The sequence below is a fragment of the Numida meleagris genome, chromosome 23, assembly GCF_002078875.1.
Source record: "Numida meleagris isolate 19003 breed g44 Domestic line chromosome 23, NumMel1.0, whole genome shotgun sequence".
NCBI classification, from domain to species: domain Eukaryota; kingdom Metazoa; phylum Chordata; class Aves; order Galliformes; family Numididae; genus Numida; species Numida meleagris.
Window position 1 is genome coordinate 6,283,274 of NC_034431.1, and position 19,055 is coordinate 6,302,328.

General features: G+C 50.2%; 1 long non-coding RNA gene across 1 annotated transcript; it reads right to left on the minus strand.

The window, feature by feature from the left end:
* LOC110387777 lies at nt 15,920-16,971 on the minus strand. The gene is made up of 2 exons (XR_002432725.1): nt 16,646-16,971; nt 15,920-16,155 (listed from the first exon to the last, which is right to left on the minus strand). It is a non-coding gene; the product is annotated as an uncharacterized LOC110387777 (long non-coding RNA).

Genomic DNA, 19,055 nt, shown 5'->3' on the forward strand with positions numbered 1-19,055 from the left:
AGGAGAGGAGAGGAGAGGAGAGGAGAGGAGAGGAGAGGAGAGGAGAGCTCTCTATTCTTGTTTCACCAGGAAGAAAAACATGTTGGAGTTTTGTTTAGTTGCTTTTTTTTCTTTTTTTAGAAGTCATCCTATGTGAGCTCTTAGGAGATCAAGCTATCCACTTGTTTTGAAATGCAAATATATTGATGAGAGCTTTGCAAGCTGCTGAGCTGGAGAGATGTGTGCCCAATGCTGGGAGCAGCCGACTGCCCTCCCAGCTGCTGAGATGTGCCCTTACTCCTGAGGACCCAGTTAGTGCCACATCCATCACAGAACCACTGACAGTGCTGTAAATTTCCTACTTTTCCCTTTTTGCTACTTCCAGTTCATTCTGTGGATGCTTATCCACTTCTTCTTTTTCCAGAGGGCTTGGATGAGAGCTCAGAGTCTTTGCCATACTTCCACAACCCGGTAATAGAGATCCCACTCCCTCAAGTTGCCCACACTGAGCAATCGAAGTCTGACTCAAATGTTTAATGCACAAATTGTAATAGTACCCCAGGAGATTTCATCCACAGTACTAAAAACAGAAGACCCAAGATGCAAAATGCTACTGAAAATGTGTATAAGAGAAATTTGGCAAAAGAAAAATCCCATCCCATTAATCTAAACCTGGACAGACAAGCCTTTAGAGAATTTTTGTCAAAGGGAAGTTTCGCAAGTCATTTGCAATTGTACATTATCTACTCGCTTTTAAATTATAATGGTTGATCTATAGCCTGTACATTCCCTGGAAAATGTTTTTAATGTAACAAGACAAGCAATCTATTAAGACGTTAGAGTAAACAATTTATCCTTCATGGGTATTTTTGAGGCACAGGCTGAGCAAAAATGAAAGAGAGTCCAACAGCTTTTCAGTCAATTCAAAAACATACTGCAAGAAAAGATTTCCTGGCATGGGGCTTGCAGGGAAGACTCATTCCTTGTGAGGAGAGACCATTTTAAAAAGGACTGGAGGAACCCAGATAAGCTAGAACTGAAAGTGCATATTACAAGAAAAGGGCTCAATTCATCCCTCTTCTGAAGGCAAGACAACACAAAACATCGGATTACATTAGATTTCCATTTGGAGATTGGAACGTGATGGGTAACTTCCAGGGATCTCATCCTCCTGCTGAGTACACAGTGATGCCAACAGAGGGTTTGCCCAAGAAACAGGTGTCTGCCTGGAGGAGAGTTTCCCTAGAGGAACGCTGCAGCCTGCCTTTGTAGAAGGAGCAATGGGGAAGGCAATGCCCTGGCCATTCTCTGTGTTGCCCAAAATACCAAAGCTGTGCCCCGGGACAGCAAACTCAGTGTAGCCATTTGGAGAAGGAAGGGCTACTTTGCTTCAAGCAAGATTTTCAAAGACAAAAGATTTGCAATTCTTAGGAAGCTGAACATCTTGCAAAAAAAAAAAAGTGACAGGAAAATGCATGTGTATGATAGTCACTGGAAAAATTCATGCTCAGCTGCGAAGAGTTCGTCAATAGCCACTGAAGCAATTGCTCCTTGATTTGTTGCCCTGTGTTTTCATTGAGTTTTCCCAACAACAGCAGCACTGAATATCAGAGCCACTGGTCCATGAAGAAACTCAGAATGGTAAGGAAGAGAGGCAGAATATATCCCTGCAGCTAGCGGAGCGACTGATCCGAGCAACCTGTGCTGGGGAAGGGCAGCATAACAACAGATAGGGTCTGATCACGGATGGCATGGAACAGTCCCATCCTTGCCCTGTTGTACTCACCTAAAACCCACTCCCAAAGCACTCTTGGAATCACAGAATTGTTTGAGTTGGAAGGAAACTTAAGGCCACGTGGTCCCACTCCCTGCAATGCACAGGGACACCCACAGCTCCATCAGTGCTCACAGCCCCGTCCAGCCTGACCTTGGCTGTCTGCAGGGACGGGGCACCACCGCCTCTCTGGCAACCTGTGCCAGTGCCTCACCAGTCCTGCTTTTGGCTGCAGCTGCCATTCACACAAAAGCAACAGCAAACCGTTGGATGGGGGGTTCGCTGGGAGAAGAGCTGCAGTCTTCATCTGCAAAAGCATTCCTCCTTGCAGACAGGGAACAGAGTGGGCAGTGGCAAAGGGACGCAACCGGATCCCTGTAGGAAGCCTATGTCACAGCGAGGATGAAGCAGTGCTCTCCATCACAATGGTCCTGTCTTTCTCTCCCACTTATGCCAAAGCTGTTTCTTGTCCCAGTGGTGAATTATGTGCCCAAACAGCTACAGACAACCTATCACTTTATCCTCCTTCTTATTGATCTCAGTTCTATCTCTTTAAGGCTCCTGCCCAAAGCACTAAAGAAGAGCAAAAACATAACAGCATTTCTTCCCTTCATACAAGCACTTCAAAGCCCACAGGCTTGGAACCACTGCAGCAAAGCTGTAAATTATGCATGGAGCCGCCCCGAGCAGCCCCTCCCGAGCGTCGGGGAGGAGGTGCGGGGCCGCACAGCGAAACCGGCGCCTCCGCAGCCCCTTCTCACGGCTCGGGACCGTCGCATCCCTCGCTCAGGAGCTGCCGCGGGGCTCGGCTGTCCAAGACGGAGCTGCCCGGTCGGGGGCCGCCATCTGGTGGCTGTCCCGGCGCTGCCATCCTGGGCTCCGCTCCTGTCGCCTCTGCTGCTGCTCCCCCGGGCAGGAGGAACCCGAGGGCCCCAGGCCATACAAAATCAAACACACTCACAGCGACCTCGGTTTAGGTGAACCGACACAGTCAGCCCTTCAGCAAGGGCAGAGCGTGCCTGACCCATCCAGTGTGTTCAGTGATGGAGTGAAGGCATCAGTGGACAAAGGAAGGGCAAATGATGTCATCTACCTGGAGCTGTGTGTTTGACCACACCACATCCTTACCTCCAAATGGGAGAGAGACAAATTTGAAGGCTGGACTATTCTGTGGATAAGGAATTGGTTGGATGGTCGCAGCCAGAGGGCAGTTGTCAATGGCTCTATGTCCAGGTGGAGATCAATGATGAGTGGTGTCCCCCAGGGATCCGCCTTGGGACTGGTGCTCTTCAGCATCTCTATCAGTGACACAGACAGTGGGTGTGAGTGCTGAGTGCATTTTCAGCAGTTTGCTGATGACACCAGGCTGAGAGGTGCAGGTGATATGGCAGAAGGAAGGGACACCAGCCAGAGGGACACTGACAAAATGGAAAGATGGGCCCATGTGAGCCTGATGAGGTTTAACAAGGCCAGGTGCAAGGTGCTGCACTTGGGTCAGGGCAGTCCCAGACATGAGCACAGACTGGAGAAGAACTCGTTGAGAGCAGCCCCATGGAGAAGGACTTGTGGGTCCTGATGGACAGAAGCGGGACATGAGGCAGCAGTGTGCGCGTGCAGCCCGAAGGCCGACAGTCCCCTGGGCTGCAGCAACAGAGGGGTGGCAGCAGGGAGAGGAGAGGGAGGGGGTTGTCCCCCTCTGCTCTGCCCCTGGAAGGCCCCACCTGCAGTGCTGTGCCCAGGCCTGGGGCCCCCAGGACAGGAGGGATGCGGAGCTGCTGGAGCGGGTCCAGAGGAGGGCACGAGGATGCTCAGAGGGCTGGAGCACCTCTGCTGTGAAGACAGCTGGGGGAGTTGGGCTTGTTCAGCTTGGAGAAGAGGAAGCTGCAAGGAAACCTCATTGCAGCCTTCCAATATTTAAAGGAAGATTACAAACAGGAGCAGGAGCGACTTTTTACATGATCTGATAGTGATAGGACAATGGGGAATGACTTGAAATGACAAGAGGAGAGATGTCGGTGAGATGTGAGGAAGCAATCCTTTCCTCAGAGGGCGGTGAGGCGCTGGCACTGCTGCCCAGAGAGTGCCCTGCAGGCACTCAAGGCCAGGTGGGATGGGGCCCTGGGCAGCCTGAGCTGGTGTGGGGCAACTCTGCCCATGGCCGGGGGGCTTTAATGTCCCCTCCAACCTGAGCCATTCTATGATTCTAAGACAAAGAGAGGGAGAGACTTAAACCCATTTTTCTTTCCAGCAGTGGATTCCCACTACTCCACAGAGCCCCTTGGCTGCAGTGTGCCTACCAGGAGCTGGACACCATACACTGCCCAAAGGCTGCTGCGGCCCATGGCAGCCCAATGTGATGCTCAGCCCAGAAAGTGCGTTGCCATGGCAATCCATCCGTGATGCAGCACAGATGCAGAAGGGCAGTGAAAATGGTTGTAATTAATTTAAGGCATTAAGGATAATTAGCATTTATTAAACCAAGTTCATTGAAAGAAGGAAACAAAGCAAACAAATCAGATTTTTAACCCATAAAATAATGAAGCCAGTTCCTTCCAATGCAAATAACATTCAGCGAAGAAAATTGTCCACAGGAAGGTTAAAGCATATTACCAACCACATACGAAGAGCAAACCTCATTCCTCTGTGTTATAATTTATCACCTGTTCATCAGAAATGAAAACTACAGCCAGTCATTCTATTTAATTCAGAGAGGAGTTTCTAAGATGAAGAGCCTGAGAGGAGTAAGTTAGTTGCAGATAAAGTGCCCCAGTTCATGGCCATAAGCAAATATCACTGTGGCTCGGATTGATAAAGCATTACGAAGGAGCAGGAAATCCATCTGACAGTCTATCAGTCATCAGTGGCTATTAAACGCGATTGCCCTGAGTGCACAGGGGGCAGCAAACCACCCCCTGAAATGCTCTTAAAAGGACTTGGCCTGTTTAATTCCCCACATCCTCTTCTCAGGGTCTCTCTGGGCTTCACAGACTTCACTGACATTACCCCATTCTGATGCTGGAAAAGAAGGAGCCCGAGTATCCAGTCCCATCATGGGATGGTTTCAATTGGAATTCAGTAGGGTCACTCCTCAGCTACATCAAACACAGATGTCCAGATGTGGAGATTACACATTTATTGGGCACTGATTAAATGAAAAATCAAAGAAGAGATAGGACGTCACAGCTGATCGCCGCAGCCCTGTGCCATCTCTCCCGGAGGAATCCAAGGCAGGGTGTAATTAACACTACACAGACCTGACAAGTGAGATAAAAGTTCTTGCCTGGCCAGGATGTAATTTATCACCTATTTATTCTCCAGCATAACTTATTAAATTGAACAAACATTGCACAGGAAGATTTGTAGTTAAAACATTATGATTTCCCAGCAATGGGTGCTGGGAGCATCCAGCACTTGCTGCTGTTCGGAGCCCCTCCATCTCAGAGAGCAGAAAGCCTCCCTTCCACCAAGCAGCCCAGCTCCGAAGGGATCTATACAAACTGACCAGTTCATGCCACTGCCCCTCACTGCGGCTGGAAGCTGCCCAGCACCGAGTGCACTCCTGCAGCAAGAACCCAAGCCGTGCTGCCATCATCAGTGCTGTAGCAAACTCTAGAATTCATGTCCTTGGATCAGTGCCTGCTTTTAACACTGTTAGTGGCGGGAAATTCTGGCTCCAATTAAATTGATGGCAAAAGTCCCACCAACTCCAGCAAGCCAGGATTTCAGCCTGGTTCCCATAACCCTGTGCTGCAGAACACACAGCCTTGGCCAAGACCAGTCCTGGCTTTCAGTGCTGCCCTTATGTGCACTCTCCAAAGTGAACATGGGCTTTGGAGGCTGCTTCTCACAGACTTGTACAGACAGCAGTAGTACCTGGGCAAGACGCAGCCATCTCATATGATCATAGAAAGGCTCAGGTTGGAGGGGACCTTAAAGCCCACCCAGTGCCACCCCCCGGCCATGGGCAGGGCTGCCCCACACCAGCTCAGGCTGCCCAGGGCCCCATCCCACCTGGCCTTGAGTGCCTGCAGGGATGGGGCACCCACAGCTCTCTGGGCAGCAGTGCCAGCGCCTCACCGCCCTCTGAGGAAAGGATTGCTTCCTCACATCTAACCTACATCTCCAGCCAGCTTCCAGGTCCCAGACTGGATGGAGTTTTTCCCATTTAAAGCAGAGCCACCTCCTTCTGCACGCTCCAAAGGCATTACCAAACATGGAAATGACTGTGGAGAAAGCTGCAAGGAGATTACATTAGTGAAAAGCAAGAAGAAATGAGGATGGCATTGCCTGAGCTTGAGATGTCCCTGTGCTCAGTCTCCATCAGACAGTATTTCATTAGAGGAGGCACTCAAGGCCAGGTGGGATGGGGCCCTGGGCAGCCTGAGCTGGTGGGGGCAGCCCTGCCCATGGCCGGGGGTTAAAGCTAGATGATCTTTAAGGTCCCCTCAAGCCTAAGTCATTCTATGATTCATAAGATTCTATGATATGATGAGTCACATCCTCTGTAAAGCAAGGCTGTGCTGATTGGTTAAAAATAAAGCAAGTGTCAGCTGTAGTTTTGTTTTCTGTAAACAGTCCTTCCCCCTCTGCTCCCCCCTATAGAACAACCAACTCTCAGCCAGGGCCAGGACTGCAGAAGTCTCCCACCCAGGGCAGCTCGCTCTGTTGTCATTGACTAAGCAGTTCATAATCCTATTAATCAGCAAGTACAGGTGGCTGTGCCCATCCATTCCTTGGAGTCCATGCGGGCAGTACAGCCCCAACTGCCCCTCTCGCCTGCCCACCTCACCAGGGGCACTGTGTTGAGCAAGAGCTGCCCCTGAGCTTCTCTAGACTTTGCTACCCCATTATGAAAGCATGCAGACAGAAAAGAGAACCACGCAAGAACTTATCATGCACCATTAAGGAAAGTCATTTCCCCTCCATTATAAAAAATAATTGCCTGCCACCCCAGCCGCAGTGCAGCTCCAGCTACATCGTGCACAGAGAGGGCTCGAGAGGCAACCTCGTGTGTGACACCCACCAGCAGTCACTTCTGAAGGACGTGCTTTTCTGAACTTCGTGTTCACAGGATCCAGTACAAATACATACTCTTGATTCTATGTGCAACTCTTCACATCTCCCCCACCCCCAGCTCAGCACTAAACGCACTTGCACACGGGTGTCCAATTGTTTGGCTTGTCTGGGCTGCGCTGAGTGAAGAGGAATTGTCTTGGGCTGTGTATACATAGGATGCACCATAAATAATGCCTCCCATTTATTTGCATGGAAACTACAGCCAACGCAAAGAGCACAATAACACTATTTAATAAAGCAGATTCACAGCTACAAAATGATATTTTTCAACATAATCACCACCAATAGCAGCAATGAACAAGAGCCTGAATGCTGCACACATCAAAACCTGCACCAGGGAAGGTGACCACTGTCACCACGGCTGAAACACATCACCCACCCCTCACTGTGCTCACATCCACTGTTTGATCTCCAAAAACATTCAGCAAGTGTGGATTCATGAGGAATTCAGTGACACACGTTTTCTTCATCCACACGTCCATGTCAGACACCACTGTGTCAGCCTGCCCCTCTGCTGCCATCTGTCACACGGCAACAACATGGAATGGGATATTGGTGGAAAGGTTCCACTTCTACTGCCATACCACCACCATCCACCTCTGATATTGTGGGCTGACATAAAACAGGAGGCATTACTTTTGGAGCAGCCCTCATGAAATACGCAATAGAGTTACTGTACATAAGTAATAATGTTTATTTTATTTTTTAATATTTCTTATTAAAATAAAAAAGAGAGCAACAAAGCCTTCAAACAAGTGGAATCTGTGACCTTGTTTTGTGAAACTAACGCATCAGTCTGGTTCGATGGACTTCATTCTGGCAAATGTTTCTTCACAAACGTACGTGCTGCCAAAACCCCGTGCCCTGGTTTCAGCCCGCACAGTGCCCATTGCACACTGCTGTGTGGGTGCTGGGGGTGATGGGTGCGTGCTTGGGGCCAGGCTGCACCACTCAGTGGGGCAGAGCTGACACAGTGATGGCATGGGGCAGGGGACGGCCGCAGGGTGGGATGAGCCAGGTGGCATACACCCCACTGGCCCCAGGTTGGACATGACTGCAGTTGGATTTGCAGGAAGTGGACATGAAGAGGAAGCCCTTAGGGACATCCTGCCCTCTGTCTTGGTGCCCAGCTCGTCCCGGGCAGGGAGGTCAGGCCCTGTGCCCATGTGTCAGCTTCAGGTGACCCCCAGCATCCTGGGGACCGGGGATAAGGTGACCACACAGAAGCGCTGTGTTTAACTTGCAGACAGAGCCATGCATCACAGCTGGACAGTTATTGGCTTTGTATTTCCTCCTGTTGTTGTTTATCCAGTTCATTAACCGTTTTCTTGAAAATACAATTATCTCTAGCAAAACTTTAATTGCTCTAAGGGAAACGAGCACAAACTCTTGCTGTGGAAAAAGCTCCCTTGTGGTTTTTTTTTTCCTTCTTTTGTTTACTTGATCTCACTAAGCACATAGCTATTCCCATGCCCCAGGAGTTCTGTGATGGCAGAAATCTGGGTCAGCTGCTTGCAGGTTTTCTGGTGATGTATAAAGTCTTTGGAGCTGGGGTCCACATTTGCACTGAATACTCCCTCTGGTTTTCCTTTGATCTCACCTATTGTTTTTTTTCTTTTGTGTTGTCAGCAAGATTATCTGCATCCTGCACCATGACTCACTCCAGCCTATGGTTTCTTGCTCACCGAGGCTTAATTCCTTCACATGTTGCAATGAGATGAAAAGATATCATAGAACATAGAATGGCTCAGGTTGGAGGGGACCTCAAAGCTCACCCAGTGCCACCCCCCGGCCATGGGCAGGGCTGCCCCCCCACCAGCTCAGGCTGCCCAGGGCCCCATCCCACCTGGCCTTGAGTGCCTGCAGGGACGGGGCACCCACAGCTCTCTGGCCAAATGAGAGTGGCCAATCTGTGGCTGTTGCACTGACTCTGCCCACCAGTCCTGAAGCTGGGGGAAAAAATTCTTTGTGTCAAAAGTTTGCTCAGAAAAATAACTTTCGATTGAACAAATAAGGTTCAGATAGGTTATCAGAAACTTCAGCTATTTCTACTCAGTTGTCCTCTTAATGTTCTGCAATTAGCCATTCGTCCTCTTTATATTCTGTAATTACAAAAAAAAAACTATTGACATTGTAGTACTTAACCTATACTAAAATGACGTCTTCTTCCCTCTGCTCATTAGTCCAGCCTGAAATAATAATCAGAGTGTGCTAAAATGGGAAAATCCACAAGTGTGAGCAGAGCTCTGAAGGGAGCTAATTAACAGTCTTCAAATGTGCAGAAATATAACTAAAAACTATGATGCCAGCAAAGGAAAACAACAACAACAAAAAATTATGTGACCTTTGAGCACTACCCATTAACAATGACAGGAGAGAGCTGCTCCCATTCCAAACCATGGGTCTCTGACAAACCTTGGTCATGGTACCCAGCCCTTTATATCCTTGCTAATTTCAGACATCTCTCCAAGGCACGCAGGGCAAGCCTAGTCAATGCTGAAATATGTTTCCATTGGGTGATCTCCCAGAATCATAGAATTCTTGGAGTTGGAAGGGACACTTAAAGGCCATCTGGTCCCACTCCCTGCAGTGAACAGGGACACCCACAACTCAGAGCCCCATCCACCCAACCTTGGGTGTTTCCAAGGATGGGGCATTTGGGTTCATTGATCAAACAAGGAGAACAAAACAACAACAGAGAGAGGTGAGAAGAGCCTCAGTTTCCTCTTTGCAACATGAAGATAAAAACGTCTAATTTCCAGGCTGTGATCTAGCACATTCTTTCAGAGCATTCTTCTTTGCCACACTCTGCCTTCTAAGGCAGCTGATGGGATCCTCACTACTGGATCACTGAGTTCTCTGCCCCTGAGAGTGCAATGTCTCTGGGGAATACAATTCCTCCTACGGTGACCTTATGTGAATAAAAAAAGACGAGGTGATGCCTTTCCTGACGAGGTACATAAAGGGAAGTAACTCAACTAATAACATTAAAATTAACATTCCTGAAGAAGGCAGTGCCACACAGCAGCATGGTGTCTGGCCCCAGGTACACAATGAACCTCACAGATCTCCCTCTGTTCCCTCAAGCTGAGCTGAACTGATCCTGCTTATACCCCTTGGTTGGTGGGAGCTGTGTTGTGCCTTCGGATTAGACTGTGTCTGGGGAGCTTAACCACCAATTACATGTGCTTCGCTGCTGTAGACCTGATAATAACAACAATAATAATTATCACTTATAAGGGTCTTTGCATTTTCAGAGCTCTTTGCAACCATTAACCAATTAACACTGTTGAAACCTTTGTTTAATTTAGAGCATCTTTAAATGGACATCATTCCTCCAGCACACAATGTGAGATGTCTGAACACAGCTCGTTCTCACTCGATCTGTGTACATGGCCGACTGTCCCCTGGGCTGCACCAACAGAGGAGGGGCAGCAGGGAGAGGGAGGCACTGCGACAGGCTGCCCAGAGAGCTGTGGGTGCCCCATCCCTGCAGGCACTCAAGGCGAGGCGGGATGGGGCCCCGGTCAGCCTGTGCTGGTGGAGTGGCACTGGGTGGTCTTTAAGGTCTCCTGCAAAACAAGCTGTTCTATGATTCACATGTCTGTGTGCCCATTACCTTTTCATTTTGGAAGACAAAGAGAGAAAAGAACGATAGCAGTTTCAGATAGCTGAGATGAGATATCGCAATGCCTTTTGATATTCTTCCATGGGCTCCTCTCTAGTGCCACACTCACTCACTATTAAGGCTCTACTGCAGTAATGAGATTCTTTACAATGTATGCAGCTGAAGAAATCTCAGACAGTTCCCCTCAAAGCTGTTCCAGGAGCTAAGCCAGGCTTTCTGCCAGTGTGGTTTGACTCACACCTTCCATACAAGCGCACCAACACACACCTTGTTTTCCTCTGGGTCAGGCACCACGCCAGCTATTCCCCTCCACACGCATTCTCCCCGCTCTCTGTCCTGCAAGATTTATGTGGTGTTTAAATAATAAATCGCACGGACGTGGTGGAATTTATAGCACTCAAAGTAGGTCATTAAATAAATCACTGTATAATTTATATAAATGAACCTGGATCTTGCAGTGAGAGGATTTCATCGGAAAATCAATCCGCAGAGTTTATAAAATTGAAGGATTGTCCGGGATTTGCAGTGTTTAAGTACTGTGTGTATTTAGGGTAAAAATATGAGTGATTTATGCAGGGTGACACCTGGGCTTGCACTCACTAGGTGGACGTCTCTCCTGCATCCCCTGCCCCTACCTCTAAGGATCCCACCCAGGGAAATCACTGCCCTCCGAGGGGAACAAAACCTTCCTCGTAAGGATCGGGGAGAAATGATCACTGAAACAGGGCGAAATAACAATGAAGGAGTGTAACTAGGAGGAAAGAACTGATTTACCTACAAATCCCTGGGCCACAGCAAACAGGAGAGAAAGCCTGTGACAAGGGCAAGGCAGGCTCCCCGCTTTCCTTGTGATATATAATTAACTGCAGTCCCTCTTCACCTTTGATAAATTGAGCACTGGTGCCCACATGTGCTCTCAAAATAGCATCATTCGTTAGTTTGTCAGTCCTGGGTGCTGCTATTACAGAGGAGACGCTATATCTTACCCAAAGGCAGAAGGAGCTGTGCCTTCTGCCAGAGCTGCACTGGAGCAAACCAGCTACCGGAGCAAACCCATCACTTACCCCATCAGCCCTATCCTTCCACCTCTGCAAACTAATGGGAGAACAAAAATTCTCTTCTTTGTATCTCTCATATTCAGATGAAGCCACTTTCAAGGATGAAGCACGGGAAGAGTAACATTTCATCAGCCTCTCTGACCAACTCCATGAGACCTCACCGAGAACTGCAGCCGCTGCCATCAAACCAGGCTGATGCTTTAGCTTCACAACAAGGTCACAGATCCCACTGGTTTGATGGCTTTGTTGCTCTCTGTTTTTTGTTTGAATAGAAAATATTAAAAATTAAAATAAGCTTTATTACTTATGTACATTAACTCTATTGCATATTTCACGAGGGCTGCTCCAAAAGTAATGCCTCCTATTTTATTATGTCAGCCCACGATAGCAGAGGCGGATGGTGGTTGTATGGCAGTAGAAGTGGAACCTTTCCACCAATATCCCATTCCATGTTGTTGCCGTGTGACAGATGGCAGCAGAGGGGCAGGCTGACACAATGGTGTCTGACATGGACGTGTGGATGAAGAAAATGTGTGTCACTGAATTCCTCCGTGCAGAAAAAATATCACCCACTGACATCTATCAATGCTTGGTAAATGTTTTTGGAGATCAAACAGTGGATGTGAGCACAGTGAGGGGTGGGTGGTGCGTTTCAGCAGTGGTGACGGTGGGTCACCTTCGCTGGTGCAGGTTTTGACATGTGCAGCATGCATCTCTTGTTCACTGGTGGTGAAAATAACTGTATGAGTTTCCATAGGACCAAGAGTTGGGTCCTGCACTTTCGTAACAACAACCCTAGGCAACCCTTCAGGCTTGCGGAGGAGTGGCTGGAAAGCTGCCTGACGGAAAGGGACCTTGGTGTGCTGATGTACATTTGGATGAATATGAGCCAGCAGTGTGCCCAGGTGGCCAAGAAGGCCAACGGCATCCTGGTTTGGATCAGGAATGGTGTGGTGAGCAGGACTAGGGAAGTCATCCTGCCCCTGTACTCAGCACTGGTGAGGCCCCACCTCGAGTACTGGGTTCAGTTTTGGGCGCCTCAATACAGAAAGAACACTGAGGTGCTGGAGCAGGTCCAAAGAAGGGCAACAAGGCTGGGGAAGGGCTTGGAGAATATGCCCTACGAGGAGAAACTGAAGGAACTGGGGCTGTTTAGTCTGGGGAAGAGGAGACTGAGGGGAGACCTCACTGCTCTCTTCAAATACCTGAAGGGTGATGGCAGTGAGAGCGGGGCTGGTCTCTTCTCACTGGTGACAGGACAAGGGGAAATGGCCTCGAGTTGTGCCAGGGAAGGTTTAGGTTGGATATCAGGAAAAACTTCTTTACAGAAAGGGTTGTTAAGCACTGGAACAGGCTCCCCAGGGAGGTGGTTGAGTCACCATCCCTGAATGTGTTTAAAAACCATTTGGATGTGGTGCTCAGGAGCATGATTTAGCAGTGGGTTGTTAGGGCAGTACAGTTAGGTTGCGGTTGGACTTGATGATCTTGAAGGTCTTTTCCAACCTGAGCAATTCTATGATTCTATGAAATGCCCAGCTCATGGTTGTAACTATGTTGAAAAGCAGTGTTTTTTTTAGCTGAGAATGTGCTCTATTTAACAGTGTTAGTGTGCTCTTTGTATCTGATGGAAATAAATGGGAGGCATTACTTTCAGTGCAACCATATATGTGGCCCAGGCAAGCCAAAAGGATGCACACTCATGCACTGGGCTCTTTAACTTAACATATAGCATTGCATAATGTCTCCTGAGTGGTCTCGTCAATATCGGGCAGTCTGAGACTCTCGCAGCCATGGCTCAGAGGGTGCTCTCTGCGAACAGCAGAGCATGACATAACCTCTGCTCGGTGGCACAGAGCTCAGGGAGAGGGATCCCTGCACTGCTCCCACCCAGGGGCCCTGGGATTTGCCCTCTCTTACCTATGCTGTTTCTCTTCTACAGCACTGGTCTGTGCTGATGGATGAAGGGAAGGAACAGAGGAGGTAGACGGAAGAGTGAGCAACTGAACGCAGAGGACAGCATTTACCAACACACCGCCCCAAGCAGAGAGCACTGGGATTTGTACGGATGAGAGCTTTGTACTGTACTCATAGCCAACAAAACTGCTCCTCAGAACCACCAGTGCCCAATTTACATCCGTACAGCAAGGAAATAATGGGAGAGGGACAATGAGTGCTTCAGGCTGCCCTCGCTGCATTTGTGTAACTTTGAAGGTATCTCTGGAACACAGCATCTCTCTCAAATGAGCCTTCATCAAACGTCATTGTTTTGAGCCAGTAAAAACAAAGAATCTCATTGATATTCACAGCGTGGTGTAGAGTATTTTTGTACCTGTTTTTAATGTTAGCACCTAAGAAATGGAAGGTAATTTACATATAATTTATCAACAGCGAGCAGAGGTGTTCTCTGGTTAGAAAAGGGAGCACACATTGTTCTGCTCCAGCAATTCACTCAATCAATGCTGACAAAGGCTCTGCAGTGCCCAGGAAGGAAGCAGAAGAGACTTGGGGGAGGCAGGAGGGTTGAGAAACGCTGCTGCAGTGCTGGTCCCACCGCCGGACTCACCATTATTGAAGACTGATTTGCTGCTGATGGTTAAAGTACAATTTCAAGAAATGACTGTGCTTTCATCAGCTGAAATGTGTTTAGACAAACCATAAAAGAAGACACATCGTTGCAACTCATATTCCATCTTGCAGAGCATTCAGCCCTAAGACAGACTATGGGCTTTCAGGAAGGTAAATTCATCTTTACTAACACTGCCAGGAATTGGGCTAACAAGGTTAAAGCCAGCTCCTGTGTATCCTGAGGGGCCTGAAGAAGTGAATGCCATCCATATCTTTATACATTTGGGCATCTTACTATACTTTAAGCCATCAGTCCTGTTGCTCAGCTGGCAATGCCATGCCTTTCCTCCCAGGCCCATGGATTTGTCCTTGGGTTTCTCTGCTCCCCACTGAGCTCTGAGTGCCAGCAGAGCCCTCGCTCTATGCAGTGGCTGATGGCTCAGACATCCTATTGCTCGTCCTTGTCATGCACCAATAATGACTTTGTCATATGGGGAGAGGAACATGCTAGCATTCCTCCAAAACACCATCAGGTATTGTAATCTGCACTTTGCTTCCTGCTGCCCAAGTGGAAAATTGCCTTTTTTATCTGAAGAAGGGACGTGTTTCGCATAGAGATGCTGGGAAATCCTGTATCAGGAGAGGGAGGCTAAAAGCAAGGATTAGAACCTGCTGGGTTTTTTTTCCTGTGAAGAATACACACTTCTCCTCTTTAAATTAGGGCCCAGATTACTGGGATAGGCAACCTAGGGGACAGGTATCTGACAGGTATCCAGTCTGGTGCTCTTCCTTGCAGCTGGCACTGGGACACCTCCAGGCACTCAAGGCCAGGTGGGATGGGGCCCTGGGCAGCCTGAGCTGGTGGGGGCAGCCCTGCCCATGGCCGGGGGGTGACACTGGGTGGGCTTTAAGGTCCCCTCCAACCTGAGCCGTTCCATAATTCTATGACACCCAAACTCCTGCCCAGGCAGCAGGGCCCAAAATGCTGATGCCTCTCCCTGCAAGCACAGCTGTGCCCCAGGCAGTCTGTTGTGCTTGCCTCCCTCTGGCCCCATCCTTTCTATTTTCCATTTGCGTGTCAGTGTGAGCGATTCTTCATCTCCTTTGACTTTGGGTTTGCTGACACTTTCATTAATAACTGTCACATGTGCTACCAGATCCAGGCTTGCACAGACTTCAGATCTTCAGAGGCACAAGGTGGGGGCAGCCTTAACCCCACTTCTCTCCGGTACCCACACACAGCAGCCCCCGTGCTGCAGGAGGAGGGATGGAGGAGGAGGCAGGACTGAATAGGCATCTTCTAAATGGGTTTTTGATGTATGTTCTCACGTCAAGCAGCACGGTAAGCCTGGGTGTTCAGGAGTTCCTGTCATCCTGCGGGGATCTGGCCACCTTTATTTCATCCATTTGGGAAGGTGGTTTGGTTGCAACGCCAGCTTGCTTTCACGGTTGTACTGCTCTCCCTGGGACCCAGCTCCTTGTCACTTTGAAGATCCTGGCTGTTTGACTGCTTTGAATTCATTTGTTTAATGAACCTCAGGGGGCCACTGCACTAAAGCATTCCCAAACATGCTCAGAGCTCTGCAGTTTCTCCGCTAATTAGGGACTCCTCTGGGGCTAAACACAAGAGGTTCTGCCGCTGTGTCTGCAGCCGGCAGTAAGCCAAGGCAGCGCTGAATCTCCAACCCAAGCACAGACTTTTAATATTTGTCCTCCCCTATTTTCCCCTGCCCCTAGTCAGTGCAACAAGCTTGCCTATCACAAAGTTAAATGCACATGTCCAGGTTTTAAACCAAGGAGTTTTACTTGCCACGGGGAACCAGGAAAGAAATCTGTATCTTTTGCAATTAATCACAGCAACTTTATTACTCCTCAAAAAGGAATGAAAGTGAGGAAGGTCAGAGCAGAACCAACACTGCAGCGCTCAGGGCACTGAGAGCCCTACTGAATTAATTGCCAGGCACTTTCATTACTGATTAAATAGGAAATCTCCAAATGCCAGTAGAAAGTGATGATTAAACCACTCCTATAGGATACATCCTCTCCCCTTCCACATTGCACCAGAGGTCACATTCCTGTTGGCAAATTCAGAAGGACAAATCTAGAATGAGGGGGCAGCAGGGATAAACAAACAGTCCCAGAGAGGTGGAAGCTGTCTTTCCAGAATGAAGTTGCAGACACCTTAACCCAGACCCCACACCCGAGCTGGAGCTGACCTGGAGATGACCAAACTGCCCACCTCCCAGGGCTGCCATCCCTGGCTCACCACGCACTACAATTCCCTCTCACTTCCTCCCTCCTCCCCCAGCCCAGATTTTCCCCATACCTTTGCCACAATGACACAAAGAGCGCTTCCCACTGCCGCAGTGCCGAAAGCGGTCAGCTCAGCCCCAGCCCCATTTATAGACCCTCAGCAGCACCCACACCTGTGGGCAGCCGCAGCCCTCTTAACCCTTCCAGCCCCCTGCCCAACCACAGCACCCTTCAGAGCTGCCCTGAATACGGCACATCCCAGTGTGAAATGTGGATAGGGACGATGTGAGGGCTGAGGGCATCCCACGCTACCTGGCTGCAGCCATGTCCTATCTCTGCCATATTCCTCTGACTCTGCTCTCCTTCCCCAGGGCTGTCAGTGCACACTGGTGCCTAGCTGGAACCGCAGAACCCCGAACTGGTAGAGGTAGAAGGGATCCTCAGGTCCACCTGGCCCAAGCCCTGCTGCAGCCAGGATACCCAGACCAGTGCCCGCGTCCTCAGCCAGGGCTGTGGAAAGCTGCTGCCATCTCCTGGGCAGCCCAGCACCTTGCCCATCAGCTGCTTCTCCCAGGGGCTCCCTGAGCTGGGCAGCACGGCACAGGAGCCCTGCCAGCCGCAGCCACCATCAACCTTCTGCAAACAGGGGTGCAGCCTGGTAATGCTTCTGGGCAAACACACTGCCCCACAAGGCAAATAAAGCACGGGGCGCAGTAACAGGGCCCAGCTGAGCACCTGCTCTGCTCTCCAGCGATGTGCAGGACTCCGTTCTCACCCAGGCATGATCCTTTCCACGGGAAGGTGACACAGTGCTGGTGTCTGTCCTCACACCAGACCTGCTCGCAATGGCACTAAGTACCTGCACTGCCCCAGGCAGGTGGCTTTCCCTTTCCGTGGAAAGTTTGCAGAAAGAGGGAGATGGTGAAACCCCCAGGAAACCCCTCAAATGCCAGGGCTGGAGGCAGTGTGGTGGCGGCATTGGGACAGCCAGGCAGGAGCTGTGCCAGGAGCAGACACCAAATGGGGACAGGGGTGGGCCAGGGGCTTGCAGGTGGCAGCAGAGACACCCTAGCTGCCATTTCCCCTGCCTCCTGTGATGGAGGATGGAGGGCAGGAGCAAGGGTAGCCACAGGACCCTGACTGGCTCAGTGGGGAGCTGCACCAATGCAACCTGCCAGAGGAGTGGACAGACAGCCAGAAGCTCGCATATGGAAGTGTTGAGAGGCGGTGGAGGCCAGGCAGGAAAATTCCCTTGTTAAACTGCTCCCTTTAGGGAAGTGCCCTTTTGCAAAGTCTTTGTCTTTTAAATCAGATTCCTCCCTTGCAAACTCGGCCCTCCTCCCTCGCTGCAAGCCTTTCTGAGCAGATAACAAAGAGGTCTTCAGGACTTTATTCCTCAGAAGCAAATGCAGAGAACAGTCCTCCTTTTCTTATTCCCACCCAGATAAATCCCCTCCAGGGCTATCAAGCTGGCCAAAAGTCTTTACGGGGGAAATCCCACCCTAGGGACTGGGGCAGAGGGTCAGGACATTTCACTGGGATCTTTCCCTGCAGTAAGCCTGGGCCGCATAGGGGAATAGTGGTCTTGCAGTTCCCTCCTGCTGGCTGCAAAGCGTGTTCCCCATTGGTGCTGCAGCGCCAGCCCAGAGCTGCTGTGACCCCCTGAGAGCTGCTGCAGAGTACAGCTGGGTGGGAGGTGCCGCACACCATGTGCAGCACGGGGCAACTCTCAAAGCCAGCTCAGCAACCAGGCAGCAATAAAACACCCCGCCGTTACCAAACAAACCGTTTGCAAAGCAGGCCAGTAAACCTCAACTACCTGCTGCACACCTCAAGCAAATAGTCCAATAAAGCCACGCAGGGGAGATAGGAGCAAATGCACGACCCGTGCCTGGAGCAGAGCTGGCAGCCTCACAACACCTTTCTGCAGCACTGGGGGATGCCTGAGGGGTGGGAAGGAGCCCCAGAACCCAGCCTGGCCCTGGCTCTGTCTGGTTCAACCAGAGTGGCATCGCCTATTCAGCCGCAGTGCACATGGGACAGCAAGGGCCGGTCCTGCTGTGAGTCATGGGAGCAGGTTGTTGCGTGCAGTGGTTTATTATACCACTGGGTTTTGCTAAAGGCGCTCTCACATGCCGGCTGCTGCTGTGAGTTTCGTTTTCCCGGCTCCTGCTCTCAGCTGCGCTGTGAGGCTGCAGCTCTGCACCTGCAGCACGGCACTCACCTCAGGGTGCTGCCTGCCTGCTCCAGTCCTCCGCCCACAGCCAGGAAGATGCATCTATCCCTGGGGAAGACAAAAGGGAGTGGAGCTGATGTGAGGAACGGAGTGGTGAGCAGACCCCGTCCCTTTGCACCAAGCAAAGGTCAAAAGTCTGTGTAAGCATCCCCAGGGACGGGTGGATCCCCAAATCTGGCCGTTCACACGCCCTGCAAGAACCCACCACAAAGGCAAAGTGAGGGGCCCAGCTCCTGTCCCCACCAGTTCCGGGAGGCAGAAGCCACCTCCCACAGGAACGCAGAGAACAGCACAAGATTTCTTGTAAGTGGTCACAGTTTGACCTTGAAAGAAGACCATGGAAACTGCAGCTCCAGCTTCAGTTTTGCCCACAAATACACAGAAGATAGGGCAGGGAAGGAGCCATGGAACGAGTGCCTGCAAGGAGAAGGGAGGGCAAGAGAACACTTCCTGCCCACATGCCAAGAGGGGACATGGGCTAATCCC